We start from the raw sequence: 15512 nt of genomic DNA on the forward strand, positions 1-15512 counted from the left end.
CCTTCTTTATACATAAATTTCGGACGTTTGCCGAAGGAATAAATTAAACCACAGGGAGATTGAGTTGCTTTAGAAACTGACGTAACCACCCTGAGATGTTATAAAGGAGGGTGGAAGGAATAATCATGCCATAACTGTTTTTTTCTTTTTTCCCCCTTTTTTGTCCCTTATAAGTTCGTAGAACACATCCTTCGCCCCTGAGTGGAACCTTGTTGTGCCGGCGTCTGCAAAACGAGGGGGTCGGTGGGGGGGAGCGGGGGGGGGGGGGCGGTGCGGAGAGGGTCGGCGTGGTGACTGTCAATATGCTGTCAATGTACGTCGACGTTGAACATAAGACATGGGACGAAGTGCTCCCGTATGCCACGTTTGCGTACAACACGGCTATCCAGTAAACTACGCAGATGACGCCGTTTGAGCTTGTCTACGGAAGACGGGCGACTACGATGCCCCACGCCATGCTTCCGCATGTAGAAGACAACGACCTCAACCCCTACGTCCAAGGATACCTTCAGCGTGCGTAGGAGGCCCGCCAGCTCGCTCGAATTCGTAGAACTGACCAGCAGCTGGTAGATGCCGGGCGCTACAACCTCCGACGCCAAGACGCCAAGTACCACCCAGGGGATCACATTTGGATTTGGACTCCTATCCGACGGCGCGGACTCAGTGAAAAGCTTCTGCGACGGTATTTCGGACCCTACCAGATTCTACGACGTGTCGGGAAACTCACATACGAGGTGATCCCTGATACTCATTCCAGAACATCAGGACGAAGCACGCGGCCCGGAGTCGTACGCGTGGTTCGCTTTAAACCTTACTATGCAAGATGGCCGACTTTGTTGTTGTTTGTTTGCATTGTCTTTTGTTTTAGCATCGGGTCGATGCACTCTTAGAGGGGGATTAATGCTGCAAACCACGTGTGGGTTTGTTTATTTATTGTTTGTTTTACTGTCCGGCCAAGCCCGGCTCTTTTATCCGTGTCCCAAGCGAAGCGCGTTGTTCATTCTTTATATTTTATGCCGCAAGGGCTATCTCATTCAGATAAGCAGACTGTTTCATCTTAACGTCACTAGGTCAGAATAATCTTCTCTGATCTACAATGTTACGAATGTAAATCGACGGTTCCAGAAATACTCGCGCCGAAAGATAAAAGCCTGCAGGGCAGACGTCGCGGCATTCGTTTTGACGATCCTCGCCTGCACAAGCAACTGTTGACCGCTGCTTCGCCGCCTCGGTATTCTTTTGAGTATTTAGGGGAGCACAAGTTCGCTACAATAAACTCGTTTTCATTGAAGACAACTGCGACGTTTTTGGCAACGTGACAATATATATGAATATATATATATATATATATATATATATATATATATATATATATATATATATATATATATATATATATATATATATATATATATATATATATATATAAATATATATATATATATATATAGATATATATATATATATACACATATATATATATATATACACATATATATATATATATATATATATATATATATATATATATATATCATCATCACCAGCCTATCTACGCCCACTGCAGGGCAAAGGCCTCTCCCATTATTCTCCAATTACCTCGGTCCTGTGCCAACTGTGATCAATTTATCCCCGCAAACGCCGTAATCTCATCTGCCCATCTAACTTGCTGCCGCCCCCTGCAACGCTTGCCTTCTCTAGGGATCCACTCTGTTACCCTTAATGACCAGCGGTTATCTTGCCTTCGCATTACATGCCCTGCCCACGTCCATTTCTTCTTCTTAATTTCTACTAATATGTCCTTAACACCAGTTAGCTCTGACCCACTCCGCTCTCTTCTTGTCCCTTAATGTTACACCTATCATTTTACATATCAGTGCGTGAATGCTGGTAAGATGCAGCTGTCATACACTTTCTTCTTCAGCGACAATGGTAGGCTGCTATTCATTATCTGAGGATGTCTGCCATATGCACCCCACCCCATTCTGATCCTTCTAATTATCTCTGCCTCATGGTTGGGATCTGGGGTCACAACTTGGCCTAAGTAGATATATTCGCTTACCACTTCCACTGCCTCGCCACCTATCTCAAACTACTGTGCTGTCCCGAGGTTATTGATCATTACTTTAGTTTTCTGCATATTAATTTTCAGGCCCACGGTTCTACTCTGTTCGCCCATTGCGGAAAGCATGCTTTGCAATTCGTCCCCCGAGTTACTTAGCAAGGCAACGTCATCAGCAAATCTGAGGTTACTGAGGTATTCTCCATTAACCCTTACTCCCACCTGTTCCCAATCCAACGTTCGGAATACTTCTTGTAAGCATGCTGTAAATAACATTGGAGAGATTGTGTCTCCTTGTCTGACACCCTTCCTTATAGGTATTTTACTGCTCTTCCTATGAAGGATGATGGTAGCTGTAGACCCACTCTAGATATCCTCTAGTATTCTTACATAATGCTCATCTACCTCCTGGTTCCGTAATGCCTGAATGACGGCTAGGGTTTCGACCGAGTCAAATGCTTTCTCATAATCTATGAAGGCTATATATGGGGGTTCAGTACACTCAGCGCACTTCTCTATCACCTGATTGATCGTGTGAATATGGTCCATTGTTAAATAACCTTTACGGAACCCTGCTTGTTCTTTACGTTGACTGAAATCTAAGGCTGCAGAGATTCGGTTAGCGATTACCTTGGTAAATACCTTGTAGACGACTGACAGTAAGCTGATCGGCCTGTAATTTTTCAAGTCCTTCATGTCGCCTTTCTTATGGATTAGGATGATGTTCGCGTTCTTCCAAGATTCCGGTACCATTGCGGTCATTAGGCATTGCGTATACAGGTTTGCCAGTTTTTGAAGTACAATTTCTCCGCCATCCTTCAGGAGGTCTGCTGTTATCTGATCCTCACCAGGTGCTTTGCCCCCTTTCATTTCTTTCAAAGCCTTCCTTACTTCTTCGGTCGTTACTGGTGGGATGTCTATCTCCTCTGAAGTACTGTCTCGTTCGTCATTATCCTGTATGTCCCGGCTACTGTGCAGATCCCTATAGAACTCCTCGGCCACTGTGACTATTTTATCCCTATTTGTGATGACATTGCCTTGCTTATCCTTAAGTGCATACATCTGATTTTTCCCCACGCCAAGACATCTCTTCACTGCTTTCAGGCTACCTCCGTTCTTTACAGCATATTCGATCCTCTCCATATTATACTTCCATACGTCAGCTGTCTTACGCCTATTGATTAACTTCGAGAGCTCGGCTGGTTCTATTCTGTCAGCTGCGGTGGAGATTCTCATGGTTTGCCGTTTTCTGATTAGATCTTTCGTCTCATGTGAAAGTTTATCAGTATCCTGTCTAGCCATAGTGCCCCCGAATTCTAATGCACACTCCATGATGATGCGTGTAAGGTTGTCGCTGGCTTCCTGTGTCGTAAGCTCGGCTTCGTCGTTAAGGGCGGAATATCGGTTCTGATGCGCGATCCTGAATTCTTCTACTTTACGTCTTACTGTTAGTTCGTTTATCGGCTTCTTTCGTACTAGCTTGTTGCGGTCTCTCCTGAAATCTACCCTAATTCGAGATCTTACCATACGGTGGTCACTACACCTTACCCTTCCGAGCACTTCCACATCCTGCACGACGCCAGGGTTATCGCATAATAGGAAGTCTATTTCAATTTTGTGCTCCCCATTCGGGCTCCTCCAGGTCCACTTCCGACTCTCCAGTTTACAGAAGAAGGTATTCATTATGCGGAGGTTATTCCGTTCTGCAAACTCAACTGGTAGGTCCCCCCTGCTATTTCTTCAGCCCAGACCATAGTTCCCAACTGCCTTGTCTCCAGCCTGATTCTTGCCTAATTTAGCATTGAGGTCCCCCATAACTACGGTATACTGTGTCTTTAATTTAGCCATTACCGATTCCACATCTTCATAGAGGCGTTCCACAACTTGGTCGTCGTGGCTGGATGTGGGCGCGTAGCTTGGTACCACCTTGAGCTTGTACCTCTTATTGACTCTAATTACAAGTCCTGCTGCCCGTTCGTTAACGCTATAGTATTCGTCTATGTTGCACGCTATGAATAGAAATCCCATTCCCAGTTCTCTTCTGTCCTCTAGATCACGGTAACATAGGGCGTGTACATTTTTCAGCACCGTAAAGGCTTCGCCTGCCCTCCTATTCTCGCTAAGCCCTATTACATCCCATTTAATGCCCTCTTGTTCCTCTAGCAACCCCTCGAAACTTGCTTCGCTAGATGAGGTTCGCGCGTTAAACGTTGCCAGGTTCAGATTCCATTGGCGGCCTGCCCGGATCCAGGGATTCTTAGCACACTCTGCTGCGTCACAGGTCTGACCGCCGCCGTGGTCAGTTGCTTCGCAGCCGCTGGGGACTGAGGGCCGTTACTACACCAGGGCCGTTACTACACCAGGGTGGCCAATCCTGCTCTGGTGAGGGAGTGCATTACCGGCAATGGTCCCCGGGGGCCGCACCCCAAGCCCCTTTGTGCTATTCCATCAATAGCGGATTTTTTTTTTAATCCGGTGGGAATTGTCAGGCACCGGGATTCGAACCACGGATCTTCTGCACGCGAGGCGGGTGTTCTACCTCTACGCCATCGCTGCATCGCAGATATATATATATATATATATATATATATATATATATATATATATATATAGTAAGGAAATGAGGGGCTCGTTCAGGAAATACAGAAACATAGGTCGGCAGTCTACAACGCCAAAGGAGGCATAGGGGTGTGGTTAGGCTCTATTTTTTACTACTGGTAATGATGTTAAGATTTATTTTTAAATATAAGGAACAAAGAAAGAAAGAAAAACGCGCCCAGAGTGGGGACCGAACCCACGCCTTTCGATTAAATCTCGAATGCCTTACCAATTCGGCTATCTGGGCGACTGTGTTCTCCTTCACTTTCTGGGCTATTTATATTTACTAGAAGTGTATCTGACGCTTGAGGGTGGTAGCCAGCGCCACTCTGACTACACGGGGAGAAGGGGACCTTTTTTTCAACCCCCGGGGCGTGACTCAAACGTCTAAAGCCTGTCATGAGTGGGTAACTGGCGGGAAGCCCTCTCAAGCTACCTAGGCATCAAGGCTGCCAGAACCGAGACCCTCGCTAGGCTTTCGCAGAATAATATAGTGAGGAAATGAGGGGCTCGTTGAGGAAATACAGAAACATATGTCGTCAGTCTACAATGCCAAAGGAGGCATAGGGGTGTGGTTAGGCTCTATTTTTTACTACGGTAAATGATGTTAAGATTTATTTTTACATATAAGGAAGAAAGAAAGAAAGAAAAACACGCGCCCAGATTGGGGACCGAACCCACGCCTTTTGATTAGATCTCGAATGCCTTACCAATTCGGCTATCTGGGCGACTGTGTTCTCCTTCACTTTCTGGGCTATTTATATTTACTGGAAGTGTATCTGACGCTTGAGGGTGGTAGCCAGCGCCACTTTGACTACACGGGGAGAAGGGGACCTTCTTTTCAACCCCCGGAGCGTGACTCAAACGTCTGCAGCCTGTCATGAGTGGGTAACTGGCGGGAAGCCCTCTCATGCTACCTAGGCATCAAGGCAGCCAGAACCGAGACCCTCGCTAGGCTTTCGCAGAATAATATAGTGAGGAAATGAGGGGCTCGTTGAGGAAATACAGAAACATACGTCGTCAGTCTACAATGCCAAAGGAGGCATAGGGCTGTGGTTAGGCTCTATTTTTTACTACGGTTAATGATGTTAAGATTTATTTTACATATAAGGAAGAAAGAAAGAAAGAAAAACACGCGTCCAGATTGGGGACCGAACCCACGCCTTTCGATTAGATCTCGAATGCCTTACCAATTCGGCTATCTGGGCGACTGTGTTCTCCTTCACTTTCTGGGCTATTTATATTTACCAGAAGTGTATCTGATGCTTGAGGGTGGTAGCCAGCGCCACTCTGACTACACGGGGAGAAGGGGACCTTCTATTCAACCCCCGGGGCGTGACTCAAACGTCTGCAGCCTGTCATGAGTGGGTAACTGGCGGGAAGCCCACTTATGCTACCTAGGCATCAAGGCTGCCAGAACCGAGACCCTCGCTAGGCTTTCGCGGAATAATATAGTAAGGAAATGAGGAGCTCGTTGAGGAAATACAGAAACATATGTCGTCAGTCTACAATGCCAAAGGAGGCATAGGGGTGTGGTTAGGCTCTATTTTTTACTACTGGTAATGATGTTAAGATTTATTTTTAAATATAAGGAACAAAGAAAGAAAGAAAAACACGCGCCCAGAGTGGGGACCGAACCCACGCCTTTCGATTAAATCTCGAATGCCTTACCAATCCGGCTATCTGGGCGACTGTGTTCTCCTTCACTTTCTGGGCTATTTATATTTACTAGAAGTGTATCTGACGCTTGAGGGTGGTAGCCAGCGCCACTCTGACTACACGGGGAGAAGGGGACCTTCTTTTCAACCCCCGGGGCGTGACTCAAACGTCTACAGCCTGTCATGAGTGGGTAACTGGCGGGAAGCCCTCTTATGCTACCTAGGCATCAAGGCTGCCAGAACCGAGACCCTCGCTAGGCTTTCGCGGAATAATATAGTAAGGAAATGAGGGGCCCGTTGAGGAAATACAGAAACATAGGTCGGCAGTCTACAACGCCAAAGGAGGCATAGGGGTGTGGTTAGGCTCTATTTTTTACTACGGTTAATGATGTTAAGATTTATTTTTTAAAAAAAGAAGAGAGAAAGAAAGAAAAACACGCGGCCAGAGTGGGGACCGAACCCACGCCTTTCGATTAGATCTCGAATGCCTTACCAATTCGGCTATCTGGGCGACTGTGTTCTCCTTCACTTTCTGGGCTATTTATATTTACTAGAAGTGTGTCTGACGCTTGAGGGTGGTAGCCAGCGCCACTCTGACTACACGGGGAGAAGGGGACCTTCTTTTCAACCCCCGGGGCGTGACTCAAACGTCTACAGCCTGTCATGAGTGGGTAACTGGCGGGAAGCCCTCTTATGCTACCTAGGCATCAAGGCTGCCAGAACCGAGACCCTCGCTAGGCTTTCGCGGAATAATATAGTAAGGAAATGAGGGGCTTGTTGAGGAAATACAGAAACATAGGTCGGCAGTCTACAACGCCAAAGGAGGCATAGGGGTGTGGTTAGGCTCTATTCTTTACTACGGTTAATGATGTTAAGATTTATTTTTAAATATAACGAAGAAAGAAAGAAAGAAAAACACGCGCCCAGAGTGGGGACCGAACCCACGCCTTTCGATTAGATCTCGAATGCCTTACCAATTCGGCTATCTGGGCGACTGTGTTCTCCTTCACTTTCTGGGCTATTTATATTTACTAGAAGTGTATCTGACGCTTGAGGGTGGTAGCCAGCGCCACTCTGACTGCACGGGGAGAAGGGGACCTTCTTTTCAACCCCCGGGGCGTGACTCAAACGTCTACAGCCTGTCATGAGTGGGTAACTGGCGGGAAGCCCTCTTACGCTACCTAGGCATCAAGGCTGCCAGAACCGAGACCCTCGCTAGGCTTTCGCAGAATAATATAGTAAGGAAATGAGGGGCTCGTTGAGGAAATACAGAAACATAGGTCGGCAGTCTACAACGCCAAAGGAGGCATAGGGGTGTGGTTAGGCTCTATTTTTACTATGGTTAATGATGTTAAGATTTTTTTAAATATAAGGAAGAAAGAAAGAAAGAAAAACACGCGCCCAGAGTGGGGACCAAACCCACGCCTTTCGATTAGATCTCGAATGCCTTACCAATTCGGCTATCTGGGCGACTGTGTTCTCCTTCACTTTCTGGGCTATTTATATTTACTAGAAGTGTATCTGACGCTTGAGTGTGGTAGCCAGCGCCACTCTGACTACACGGGGAGAAGGGCACCTTCTTTTCAACCCCCGGGGCTTGACTCAAACGTCTACAGCCTGTCATGAGTGGGTAACTGGCGGGAAGCCCTCTTATGCTACCTAGGCATCAAGGCTGCCAGAACCGTGTTTTTCTTTCTTTCTTCCTTATATTTAGAAATAAATCTTAACATCATTACCCGTAGTAAAAAATAGAGCCTAACCACACCCCTATGCCTCCTTTGGCGTTGTAGACTGCCGACCTATGTTTCTGTATTTCCTCAACGAGCCCCTCATTTCCTTACTATATTATTCTGCGAAAGCCTAGCGAGGGTCTCGGTTCTGGCAGCCTTGATGCCTAGGTAGCATAAGAGGGCTTCCCGCCAGTTACCCACTCATGACAGGCTGTAGACGTTTAAATCACGCCCCGGGGGTTGAAAAGACGGTCCCCTTCTCCCCGTGTAGTCAGAGTGGCGCTGGCTACCACCCTCAAGCGTCAGATGCACTTCTAGTAAATATAAATAGCCCAGAAAGTGAAGGAGAACACAGTCGCCCAGATAGCCGAATTGGCAAGGCATTCGAGATCTAATCGAAAGGCGTGGGTTCGGTCCCCACTCTGGGCGCGTGTTTTTCTTTCTTTCGTTCTTCCTTATATTTAAAAATAAATCTTAACATCATTAATCGTAGTAAAAAATAGAGCCTAACCACACCCCTATGCCTCCTTTGGCGTTGTAGACTGCCGACCTATGTTTCTGTATTTCCTCAACGAGCCCCTCATTTCCTTACTATATTATTCTGCGAAAGCCTAGCGAGGGGCTCGGTTCTGGCAGCCTTGATGCCTAGGTACCATAAGAGGGCTTCCCGCCAGTTACCCACTCATGACAGGCTGTAGACGTTTGAGTCACGCCCCGGGGGTTGAAAAGAAGGTCTCCTCCCCGTGTAGTCAGAGTGGCGCTGGCTACCACCCTTAAGCGTCAGATACACTTCTAGTAAATATCACTAGCCCAGAAAGTGAAGGAGAACACAGTCGCCTAGATAGCCGAATTGGTAAGGCATTCGAGATCTAATCGAAAGGCGTAGGTTCGCTCCCCACCCTGGGCGCGTGTTTTTCTTTCTTTCTTTCTTCCTTATATTTAAAAATAAATCTTCACAAGATTAACCGTAGTAAAAAATAGAGCCTAACTACACCCCTATGCCTTCTTAGGCGTTGTAGACTACCGACCTATGTTTCTCTCTCTCTCTCTCTCTCTCTATATATATATATATATATATATATATATATATTGTGAGAAGCTGTACAGGTTATATTTTAGCAAGTGGAGAATCGCCATTTCCTGGGTGTGCACCCTATTATCATCGCATCATCATCTCGGCGGCGACAGTGTCATCGACATCGCCTTTCTTGCTAAACCTTCCTAGCGCTGTGACCGCACGAATAAAGTCTCCCGCCTGGCGACTCCCAGAGCCTCTCAAGCGGTGGAAGGTGCTTTGATACCGAAGTCTACCTCTCGCTTCCGCACCACTGGAGCTACGATCAGGTCGTCGAATGCTACTGCCCACCAGCACCATGCAGCACGAGAGCAGCCGCTCGGGCAGCAACGCTGCAGCCCCGATCGAGCCTACCTTTACTATCACCAGCCCCCAGCGCGATCCTCCATCTTTCTCTGGCCTCCGCGGTGACGACGTCGAAGAGTGGCTCGACTCCTACAACCGCGTCAGTGATTTCAATCGATGGGATGACTCTTAAAAGCTAGCGGAGGTGCCCTTCCGTCTGACCAAGGTGGCTAAAACTTGGTTTTATTCATCGCGAAGATTTCACCCATTGGGACAAATTTACCACTGACTTGCGTTGAATTTTCGGCACATCCTACACGCGCGCTGAAGCAGCCAAGAAAAAACTCAATGAGCGCGTGCAACATCCCATGGAGACCTATAAATCCTACATTGAGGATGTCTTAGCCCTGTGTCGACAAGTGAACGGCAGCATGTCGGAAGAAGACCGGGTTCGGCATATTCTGAAGGGAATTGCCCTGTTTGCTTTTCATGCACTTGCCATGCAGAACCATTCACGCGTGCAGGACGTCATAGCCGCATGCAAACGACTCGAAGACCCGCAATCTATGAGGGTGCAGCCAGCCATGTCGGGCGAAGGCTTCTCGAAGGACTTCGACTTGCGCGCCATGATTCGGCTGATCATTCGCGAGGAGCTTGAAGGACACGTCTCGCACAATCTCCCAGACAACCGCCACCAGCTTCCGAGTACTACCGTGCTCGCACCTCCACAAAAAAGCTTGGTTCCCGGCCTGCGTGATGTCATCAGGGATGAGCTGGCCGCTATTAAAACCGATTCTCCGTACAAGGCTAAGCACTCCTGCACATGACCTGCGACTTATACTTCCACACTGCCACCGGTCATGCAAACGTCTACGCCGCTAACGCACGTGGGGCAATCCGGCGCGCACGTGACTCCCATTTCTGGGGTCTCTTCTACTCCGCAGTCTTATTCCGTCTGGCGCCCTTCATGGCCAGTTTGTTACTACTGTGGCATCCGGAGCCATATTTCACGTTTTTGTCGACGGCGCCACCAGGACGAGCGATACAGTTACGCTACGAACGCACGCCGTGATTATAGCCCACGCCGTTATGGACAACCCTCGTTTCCGCCAGCTACCCGTCGCTATTCGCCCCTTCCTGACTCCAATGACCCGCCTCGCACGCAACATTCTCCCCGAAGTCGGTCACCTAAGCCTTACCGCCGGTCGTCGTCTCCTCTCCGCCCTGCCTCTCACGTTGCCGACCGTCTCTCAGAAAACTTAAAGCAGCAGTTTTCTGGGGGGAAACTGCACTCATGGGTAAAATCTTCAAGTCCCCCTAAGTCCCCATCAAATACATTGACTGTTCTGATAGAAGGAGTTTGGGCCAAAGCTTTAGTCGATACAGGTGCCAGTGTTTCCGTGATTTATGCAGATTTGTGCGGTAGGTTACGCAAGGTTACAACGCCCTATAACGGTCCGACTCTTCGTGGAGCCAACGGTGTTATGATTCGACCCTCCGGATTCTGCACAGCTCGTGTGTTAATCGATTCCATACGTCATCACATACAGTTCGCAGTGTTGTCCTCATGTGCACATCAAATCATTTTGGGTTGGGATTTTCTGTCGTCGGCCTCAGCGGTCATCACCTGTCGCGAACCCACCATTCACATCGCCGATACCTCCATTTCCAGTGTTTCCGAAAGACCGAAGCAAAGCCGCTTAGTAGCGAGGACCGATTCTATTTTGTGCCCAGGAGAAGAAACAGTTTTCTCCGTCTCCTCGACCACAGTCACTGATGGTGATGTCTTGATTGAACCAGCTGGGAATTTTATTTTGAAAGGCGTGGTCATACCTTTCTGCCTTGTCCGTTTTTCGTCTGGTTCAGCTCTCCTTGCTGCAGTAAATACGTCTACCAAAACAATTTTGCTACCGCAAGGTGCCATGGTCGCTTCAGTTTGTGACTACGAGGCAGTCTCTGTGCTCCCACTGTCTACACTTTCGACAGATCAACACACCTCCCAGTCGCCAACCCCAGCCTCTGCTTTCGACTCAGCAATAAGTGCTGATCTTACACGAGACCAGAAGCAACCATTACAAGTCTTGCTATCGAAACACCAGCTTACCTTCGACATTTTTTCGTCTGTTCTGGAAAAGACATCTGCTGCGGAGCATCGCATCGATACAGATGCATCGTCTATTGTTCGCCGCCGCCCATACCGCGTTTCTCCATCCGAGCGGAGGGTTATCCAACATAACGTCGACGATATGCTCAAGCGGAATATCATTCGTCCTTCATCGAGTCCGTGGACTTCGCCTGTTGTGTTAGTGCAAAAAAAGGACGGTTCCGTACGCTTTTGCGTCGACTATCGGGCGCTGAACAAAATAACTCGTAAAGACGTCTACCCGATGCCCCGCATCGATGATGCCCTGGACACTTTGCAAGGTGCCGAGTACTTTACGAGCCTCGATCTTCGCTCTGGATACTGGCAGGTTCCCATGCACGAAGCCGATAAAGAGAAAACAGCTTTCGCCACGCCCGATGGTCTTTACGAATTCAACGTGATGCCATTCGGGCTGTGCAATGCTCCAGCCACATTTGAGCGAATGATTGACACCGTCCTTTGTGGCCTTAAATGGAGAACCTGCCTATGCTATCTAGACGACATTGTTGTTTTTTCCCCTACTTTTGCTGACCAACTACACCGCCTAGATGAAGTCCTTACATGCCTTGCCAACGCCAGGCTTCAACTAAACACAAAAAAATGCCGATTCGTAAGCAAATTCATCAAGGTGCTCAGACACGTAGTGAGCAAGGACGGAATTCGCCCGGACCCCAACAAAATAACGCCGTACAACACTTACAACACTTTCCCCGGCCGACCCGTCTCAAAGACCTCCGCAGTTTCCTTGGCTTAGCTTCTTATTTCCGGCGTTTCATACGAAACTTCGCTTCGCTTGCTTCGCCCCTCCACAAACTTCTCGCATCTGGCACCTCTTACACATGGTCTGATGATTGCGAAGCAGCGTTCAGAAATCTAAAGCACGCTCTCACTTCTGCGCCGGTACTCCACCATTATGACCAAATGGCGGCGACTATCCTACGCACAGACGCCAGGGGGCATGGCCTCCGTGCCGTGCTGTTGCAGCGCACCGCATCTTCAGTAGAAAACGTTGTGGCCTACGCAAGTCGTGCCCTGACACCTGCCGAACGAAATTATACAATCACGGAACAAGAGTGTCCCGCAGTTGTCTGGGCAGTACAAAAATTTCGCCCATACCTGTACGGACGTCATGTTACGGTGGTCACTGACCACCATGCTTTATGTTGGCTCTCGTCGCTCAAGAACCTGAACGGACGGCTTGGCCGCTGGGTCTTGCGGCTGCAAGAGTATGATTTCACTGTGACCTACAAATCTGGCAAAAAGGATATAAATGCGGACGCCCTTTCGCGTTGCCCTGTCTCAACACAAAGGGAATCATCAGCTCCTGCGGCTCAAGTCACCCTGCCAATAGCGCCTTTGGGTGTCGTGAAGTTCGACTGTCCCGAAGACTTCGCTGCACTCCAGCGGGCAGACCATTATTGTCGGAAACTAATGGATGAACTGAACGGTTTGGCAGAGCCGTCGAACAGCCGCTTACGTCGTCAGCTGCAGAAGTTCCGTCTCTTTAATGGTATCCTGCATTCTTATAATTACGACCCTACCGGTGACAAGTGGGTTCCCGTCGTTCCGTGTGCTCTTCAACAGCAGATACTGCGCGTTTTTCACGACGACGCTACGGTCGGACATTTAGGCTTTTACAAGACCTACCACTGAATCAAAAGTCGTTTCCTCTGGCCTGGGCTTTCTACCAGTGTTTCAAAAAAATGTCGCTTCCTGCGCGCCCTGCCAGCACCGTAAACTGCCAACCACAGCACCTGCCGGACCGCTGCAACCACTACCTTGTTCGTCAGCACCATTCAATGTTGTGGGCATCGACTTATACGGCCCGTTGCCCGTTACCCCAGCTGGTCATCGGTGGGTAGTAACTACGGTTGACCACCTTACCCGCTACGCTGAAACCGCCCCTCTCCGAACCAGTTGCGCCGTAGAGGTCGTCGAGTTTTTCTTACACTCCCTATTTTTGCGCCACGGTCCACCACGCGCTCTTCTAAGCGACCATGGGAAGAGCTTTCTGTCAGCTGTCCTCGCGGAAGTGCTTCGTGCCGCCAATACCGTCCATAAAACGACCTCGAGTTATCACCCTCAAACAAACGGGTTGACTGAGCGCTTTCATCGGACACTTTCTGATATACTTTCTGCCTATATCGAACCAGATCACACCAATTCGGACACTATTCTGCCTTTTGTGACGTACGCGTATAATTCTGCAGTTCAACGCACCACTGGTTTATCGCCGTATTATCTCGTCTATGGGCGCCCACCACCTTCTCGTCTCGATTCAACTTTCGTTTTTGCACCTGTTGACTGCACGGCGAATGTCCCCGCACAATTCGTTGCCCGCGTCGCTTACTGCCGCCAATTGGCCCGGGCGAATACTGAAGCCAGTCAGCATCTCCGAAGTCTCACTACGATGAGACTCACCGCAGTGTCTCTTTTTCAGCCAGGGGACCAAGTTTTGCTCTGGACACCCGTACGCAACCTGGTGTGTCAGAAAAGCTGCTTTCGTGATTCATCGGTCCTTATACCGTGCTTCAGCAAACGTCCCCGGTGAATTATCGCGTTGCTCCGAACAAAGCTGTCACCGATCGTCGTTGCCGCGGGATTGAAATTGTTCACGTTTCTCGGTTGAAGCCATACGTTCATCATTCCGACACGGCCTAGCCAGCGGCCAGGTGACCGCTTTTCCTGAAGGGGGAGGATAAGTGTGAGAAGCTGTACAGGTTGTATTTTAGCATGTGCAGAAACGCCCTTTCCTGGGTGTGCACCCTATTATCATCGCATCATCTTCATCTCGGCGGCGACAGTGTCATCGACATCGCCTTTCTTGCTGAGCCTTCCTAGCGCTGTGACCGCACGAATAAAGTGTCCCGCCTGGCGACTCCGAGAGCCTCTCAATATATATGGTCCACCACATTCTTTCTGACTCAAAAGATTCTTCATCTGTTTCTATCACCCACCACAACCTCCCCTTTGCTTCCTAAGATTTTTTTGACTGCCAATCCTTATTTTCTGTTTTATTTTCACCGAGCACCTCATTCCCCATTTTTTGATTCGCTGCATGCTTATCAAGGGCCTCTGTTGTGGCCGTCTTGGTGCCAAAGGTAGCTTAAGAGGGTTCAACGCTGGTCGACCACTCTGGACATGTCGTAGACACTCGAGTCACGGCCTGGGGGTTAAAAAGAAGGTCCCCTTCACCCCGGGTAGTCCGAGTGGCGCTGGCTACCACCCCCAAGTGCAGGAAACCAAAATACCTTAACATAAATACCCTAGAAAATGGTGGGGAAAAAGCCCGCTGGGAGCGTAGTGGTTACCGTCACAGACCGGTAATCTGGAGGTCGTGGGTTCGGATCCCACCCAGCGGCCATTTTTTCACCACTTTCTTTCTGACTCAAAAATTTTATTTATTTATTTATTTATTTATTTATTTAATTAATTATTTGTTTGTTTGTGCATTGATTTGTTCAGTTATTTATTTATTTATTTATTTTATACCTGCTTGCCCTTGCATGCATTACAGCAGGGAGATACGAAACACTAAGCATCACATATGAGACCAAATAATGAAATATTTCTTCAAAGCGCGGTGCAAATCGTCATTATAAACAGTAGATAAAATCATTAGTGGAAGAGAATTATACTCTCATCTTGATCTAAATAAAATGAATCGCGCAAGGCGTCACCTTCAAGGAAAGTTAATAATTCGCTTCAAGCGGCCGATCCAACTTTGGGATATGTAGAATGGCGCTTGGATATACTTCTCCCCTTCTATTCCAGTTTTCGAATGATAGATACTACGAAAAAATTTCAACGTCAGGTTTCGTGTATGATCTGTTCAGTTTTACCATTTAAGTTTACTTTTACTTTCCCTCATCCTAAGTTGACAGTACCAATACCTAATACGAATCGCACTGCCCTATTCTGTATGTTTTCGAGTGTATCAACCAGCTCTTTGCTGTAGGGA

General features: G+C 48.1%; 2 non-coding genes across 2 annotated transcripts; both read right to left on the bottom strand.

Annotated features, from left to right (window-relative positions):
- Positions 1 to 4835: 4835 nt before the first annotated feature.
- Trnak-uuu (transfer RNA lysine (anticodon UUU)) lies at positions 4836 to 4907 on the bottom strand. Its single transcript has one exon. It is a non-coding gene; the product is annotated as a tRNA-Lys (tRNA).
- Positions 4908 to 6277: 1370 nt separating this feature from the next.
- Positions 6278 to 6349, bottom strand: Trnak-uuu (transfer RNA lysine (anticodon UUU)). The gene has a single exon. It is a non-coding gene; the product is annotated as a tRNA-Lys (tRNA).
- Between the last annotated feature and the right edge of the window lie 9163 nt (positions 6350 to 15512).

Source organism: Haemaphysalis longicornis, unplaced genomic scaffold (assembly GCF_048455015.1).
Source record: "Haemaphysalis longicornis isolate Haplotype H1 unplaced genomic scaffold, Haemaphysalis longicornis Haplotype H1 scaffold_2, whole genome shotgun sequence".
In the NCBI taxonomy this organism is placed as follows: domain Eukaryota; kingdom Metazoa; phylum Arthropoda; class Arachnida; order Ixodida; family Ixodidae; genus Haemaphysalis; species Haemaphysalis longicornis.